This window comes from Crinia signifera, chromosome 1 (genome assembly GCF_055691185.1).
Source record: "Crinia signifera chromosome 1, ASM5569118v1, whole genome shotgun sequence".
Classification (NCBI taxonomy): Eukaryota; Metazoa; Chordata; class Amphibia; order Anura; family Myobatrachidae; genus Crinia; species Crinia signifera.
In genome coordinates, this window is record NC_139217.1 from 268,969,685 (window position 1) to 268,975,684 (window position 6,000).

The 6,000-nt window shown below is 51.0% G+C and overlaps 1 long non-coding RNA gene across 2 annotated transcripts in view; it reads right to left on the reverse strand.

Annotated features, from left to right (window-relative positions):
• LOC146074973 (uncharacterized) overlaps positions 1–5,799 on the reverse strand; it is a 32,164-nt gene extending 26,365 nt beyond the window's left edge. The window contains exon 1 of one of the 2 annotated variants that reach the window (XR_014473484.1): positions 5,452–5,799. This is a non-coding gene — a long non-coding RNA (uncharacterized LOC146074973). The remainder of the gene's footprint in view (positions 1–5,451) is intronic. The other variant, XR_014473485.1, reaches the window with a different exon arrangement.
• Between the last annotated feature and the right edge of the window lie 201 nt (positions 5,800–6,000).

Genomic DNA, 6,000 nt, shown 5'->3' on the forward strand with positions numbered 1-6,000 from the left:
CTCAGCATACACCCACACATGTCACACCACCACTGACTGCTTTTACCTGCTCCCAAGTAAGTAAATTTGGGTTTTTCTTTTAGGGATGCCAATCCCAAAATCCCGGGAATACTGGGACTGAGCATTTTTCAGTCCCGATTCCCGGGATTGAAAAAATGACCCGGGATGGGCATCCATAGATGTAAGGGAAGCTGATTTTAGAGACCAGTATAAATTTACTGAAAGTCGGATGTAACATTGACTCCTGCATTTACAGCAGCACTTGTGAGGTTCACATTGGGACCCAGGTGTGACCGCTGATTTTCCAACACAGCTCTGCAGCACACCCACTGCTGTTAATGTGCATAGTTAATCAGCTCTGTCCCAGCACTGCTAACACCTGGAATAGAGGGATTCCGGGTGGTCGACAAACCAAATCATTACACCGACATCGGAATCCAAACTGTTAAAACCCTGACACTCGGGTTCCCGACGGCCACCGGCTATTCTCCCTTGTGGGGGACCACGACCCCCATAGAGGGAGAATAGAATAGGTGGGGAGTGTAGCTGTCTGAGTCCAGGAAGTCGGGATCCCGAGTTCGGGCTAATGACTGTCAGTGTGCTATACCACACCCGAATAGAGGACATGGTGGCTCCTGCCTAGTACCTCTCTGCCTGCGCTGCAGCAAGAAACAGTGTGCACGCCACTGCTATTGGACTGTGAGATGGGACACATTCACACTGGAGATCGCTGCATCTTGTGAGTCAGACCAGGACCCACCAGTCATTGTCACACCTTTTTCGAAGGAGGGGGCAACAAATTCCAAAGCAATTCCATTGCCTCCAGGAGACTGGAATGAATTTACACCTCTGAATGGGTGTGGTATAGGGTACCGACAGTCATTAGCCCGACGTCGGGATCCCGACTTCCCGTACTCAGACAGCATAGTGAGCACAACAAAGCCCCTTGCGGGCTCGCTGTGCTCGCCACGCTGCGGGCACGCTGTGCTCGCCACGCTGCGGGCACGGTGACTCGCTACACTCGCCACCTATTCTATTCTCCCTCTCTGGGGGTCGTGGACCCCCACGTGGGAGAATAGCGGTGGCTGTCGGGCACCAGTAGGTCAGAGTTTTGACAGTCAGGATCCCGACGTCGGGTAAATGACTGTCGGGATCGCGTCCGGCACCCCTTTAAATAGATCCCTTCTACATACTAATTGTAACTTGCACGGGCAGTGGTAACAATATCCACTGTCCTTGCAAGTTATTGTACTTCCCCAGAATTCTGGAAGAGTTTTTGACATTTCTGATACTCCTTTCACATAGCAAAGCTGGGTCAAACCCAGGATGCCGAACCGGATTTGGCACTTTCACATTAAACCTGGTTCACCCCTTATTCAGAGGGTGACCCAGGTTTAACTCTTTATATAACCCTGGTCGAATTACCAGGTTGGCCGACCCGGGTTATAAGCTGTGGTGCTTTTTACACCGTACCTGGACCCAAGCCCATTGATGAGCAACACAGCAATAACCCGGGTCCAATGTGAAAGGGGTATAAAAGACTCCAGCGTTTCCAGATTTGGAGAAGAACAGAGGCGGCAAAATAGAGATTGGAAGATCACTCTCCTGCTACTATACCACCACAGGCTTAAACAGTTTACAGCAACTGAGCATGGTGTAAAGTAATGAAAGAATCTTGATAAATAGGCATCTGTAATCGGCAGCGCTAATGAGCATTCTGCAGTAAATTTCAACAAAACCTCTTCCGTTAGACCAGGCATGTCCAAACTATGGCCCTCCAGCTGTTGTAAAACTACACATCCCATCATGCCTTGCCACAGTTTTGCTATTAGGGAATGCTAAAACTATGGCAAGGCATGCTGGGATGTGTAGTTTTACAACAGCTGGAGGGCCACAGTTTGGACATGCCTGCATTAGGCACTGTGCAGCTTGGCGGCATATATGTTCCCTGTGTGTTAACTGTACTGTCCCTGCTTATATTGTTACCTACCTTTCTGCTGCAACGACCAGTGGTGCCGCTGATGGCTGCATAGGTGCTGTGCAGCTCGGCGGGTATGCGTTCCCCGCATGTAATATCTTAATAATGCTGCTTTCCCACTGCCTACACGGGTAAAGACCCATTTTTTTTAAACGGGTCTTTAAACGGGTAAGAGCCATAAAGACTCTTTCCCACTGCAGCTTTTAAACGGTAAATTACCGTTTAAAAGCTGTTTTTGTCACATTCACACTTACCCGTTTAAAAACCCGTTTAAGCAGTGTAAAGATAGGGGGGGGGGGGGAGAATTTAAAAAAAAAAACGGCGTGGGGTCCCCCCCACTGCCGTAACCAGCACCAGGCTGAAAGAGCCGGGGCTGGTAATAAAAAAAAATCAGGAAACCCGACAAATAGGGGTTCCCTGATTTTTTACAACCAGCCCCAGGCTCCAGGTCCGGGGCTGGTTCCCAAAATACGGGGGACAAAATGACTAGGGGTCCCCCGTATTTTAAGAACCAGCCCCAGGCACAACCAGCCAGCAGGGTAATGCCACAGCCGGGGGACACTTATGATATAAGTTCCCGCGGCCAAAGCATTAACCCTACCGACCAGTCAGCCTGGCCAGGGGCCCTGGGGGAGTGGGGACCCCCCCAATAAAGGGGTCCCCCCCCCTCCAGGACTTACCTGACCAGGCTGAAGCCTGGTGCTGTCCCCGGTGACCCTGGAGCGGTGGTCACCGGGCTGATGGTATTGTGTAAAAAATAGAATAAAAACCATTGTCTTTTACTGGTGAACTATGAGTCCCAGCAAGCCTCCCCCGCAAGCTGGGACTTGGAGAACCACAAGTCCCAGCCTGCGGGGCATTAAAGGGCCCGCTGGGTCTTGTAGTTCCACAGTAAAAGAAAGAGTTAAATAAACACACTGACACACGTGAAAAATAAAAGTTTAATACATACATAACACATACATACTGATACTTACCTATCTTGAGCCCGTAGGTAGCCCTGGTCCTGATGTCCTGGTCCGTGTCGGCGTCTGTATCCAGTCGGCATCCCTGTCGGCGACGGCGTCGGCGTCCCGGAGTCCGAAGAAATCCATTTGGGAAGCTGTGGAAGGAAATCCTACTCACCTGTCCCAGCGCGACGTAGTCCAGGTAAGGTCTTTGCAAAAAAAACAAACCGACACCCGAACCAGACCGGACTGACGGAGACGCACGTGTGTTTGTTTACATCGTGCGGCTCCGCCTCCCGAATGCCGCTATTGGCCGCCTTCCGGCCTAGCGGCTCCTGATTGGCCGCTAGGCCGCAAGGCGGCCAATAGCGGCATTCGGGGGCGGAGCCGCACGATGTAAACACACCGTGCGTCTCTCAGCTGTCCGCTTGGTTCGGGTGTCGGTTTGTTTTTTTTGCAAAGACCTTACCTGGACTACGTCGCGCTGGGACAGGTGAGTAGGATTTCCTTCCACAGCTTCCCAAATGGATTTCTTCGGACTCCGGACCGCCGTCGCCGTCGCCGACAGGGATGCCGACTGGATACAGACGCCGACACGGACCAGGACATCAGGACCAGGGCTACCTACGGGCTCAAGATAGGTAAGTATCAGTATGTATGTGTTATGTATGTATTAAACTTTTATTTTTCACGTGTGTCAGTGTGTTTATTTAACTCTTTCTTTTACTGTGGAACTACAAGACCCAGCGGGCCCTTTAATGCCCCGCAGGCTGGGACTTGTGGTTCTCCAAGTCCCAGCTTGCGGGGGAGGCTTGCTGGGACTCATAGTTCACCAGTAAAAGACAATGGTTTTTATTCTATTTTTTACACAATACCATCAGCCCGGTGACCACCGCTCCAGGGTCACCGGGGACAGCACCAGGCTTCAGCCTGGTCAGGTAAGTCCTGGAGGGGGGGGACCCCTTTATTGGGGGGGTCCCCACTCCCCCAGGGCCCCTGGCCAGGCTGACTGGTCGGTAGGGTTAATGCTTTGGCCACGGGAACTTATATCATAAGTGTCCCCCGGCTGTGGCATTACCCTGCTGGCTGGTTGTGCCTGGGGCTGGTTCTTAAAATACGGGGGACCCCTAGTCATTTTGTCCCCCGTATTTTGGGAACCAGCCCCGGACCTGGAGCCTGGGGCTGGTTGTAAAAAATCAGGGAACCCCTATTTGTCGGGTTTCCTGATTTTTTATTACCAGCCCCGGCTCCTTCAGCCTGGTGCTGGTTTCGGCAGTGGGGGGGACCCCATGCCGGTTTTTTTTTTAACGGGTAAAGGGCTACCCCTTTCCCACTGCCGAAAAAACGGCTATTACACGTTAAAAACACTGCTTTTTACACGGGTAACAAAAACCGGTATTTGTTACCCGTGTAAAGCAACCTGGAGCTTTCCCACTGCAGCTCTAGCCGTTTAAAAAGGCTAAAAAAACGGCATTTACACGTGTAAAGCCTGCAGTGGGAAAGGGGTATAAATGGACGTAATGCTCCCCGCCATCCCTCATCCCTGCTTGATGCTGCACTGTAATCCCAAAGAAATTCCTAGTGTGCGCAAGCACACATGGCCAATAAAGTTGATTCTGGTTAGGTTTTAAATTGTTATGCACTATGTAGAAACTGCGCATTCCCACCCAACTGTAATAACAGGAGGTGATGAAGGCCTGGAGAGTACACACTTAAAGCAGATAATTACTGTATATACACACGTCTGTTACACAAGAGGAAGATGTTATTTGCTTGCACACTATGAGGGGTATTCAATGTAGCCATTTTTTTTAAGTCACAAATCTACATGGTCAAAAATGGATGATGGATTATCAAATTTGTGGCCGTTTTCCACAGTCCAGTCGTTCTCACTGTTGGAATGTTTACGACAGTCGGAAGATTGGATTCCAACTGTTGGACATTGAATACCCCCTATACTTCCAATCCCCACCCAAAAAAACATATGGCGGGGAGTTTTTACTTTCAGATCAGTCACTGACCTATACATATGAACCGTGTATTTACTAAAATGCTCACAGTGATTATTGATCATACTGTGGTTATAGATCATAGTGATCACAGTGGTTATTGATCATAGTGTGTGTGTGGACACTGGACATGTGTGAACTCTCAGGAGGTGGGCGTGTGTGTGTGTGAGGGTAGTATACACCTATGAGCTATGCATGTGTGTATGTACACAAACAAACGAGCAGTGGGGGGGGGTATGTTACACACATGAGAGCTAGGTGTGTCTGGGTGTAGCGGGGCCCATACCTCCCAACATGACCCATTCCAGGAGGGACACAATGCTCTGTTTTTGGACTTCACTCTTATTGTATGATTGCCATCACCTGTTATAAACAGGTTAATGGGTAAGAAAGGTGTGTTCACCACACAGGTGATGGCAATCATACATTATCGGGAAGTCCAGAAACAGAGCATTGTGTGTCCCTCCTGGAGAGGGTCATGTTGGGAGGTATGGGGGCCGGTACTCCTATCACTCACCAGCTGGGTACCGGGGCTCCGGCGTAGGCAGGTCACGCGTTTGACTCCCGTAGCGGCTAATGCGGGAATGCAGCACCAGCTGACATTCCAGGACACAGGGCGCCGGACAGAAACTGGGGCAGCAGCACCAGCGGCGGGTTACGGGTGTGAGGCGGCTCTGTATGTGACACGGCTGCTTGCTTCCTATCAGTTTCGTTTCCAATCACTGAGGCAGCGGCTGCGGAATGGGATCACTTCACTTTCGCCTTCCCAGAGTCCCCGGCTCCTCCCGGGTCCCTCTGGATCCTCCCCCTCAGCACACACTCGCCCTCGACACGTGTGCCCGCCGTCACCTAGCCCCTCCGTTGCTGCTGCTGCAGCAGCAGCACACACACCACGCAGCCGCTGTGATCAGTGTGTGACGGTAGGACAGGGGACGATGTCTAGCCGCGTGCTGCCTGCTGCTGCACCGTAGAGCAAGGCAGATATTCCTCAGGTTATGTAATGGGGAGTTTTGGAGTATATGTTGTACTGACACATATCTGTCGGCTCTGTCATCTATGAACACGT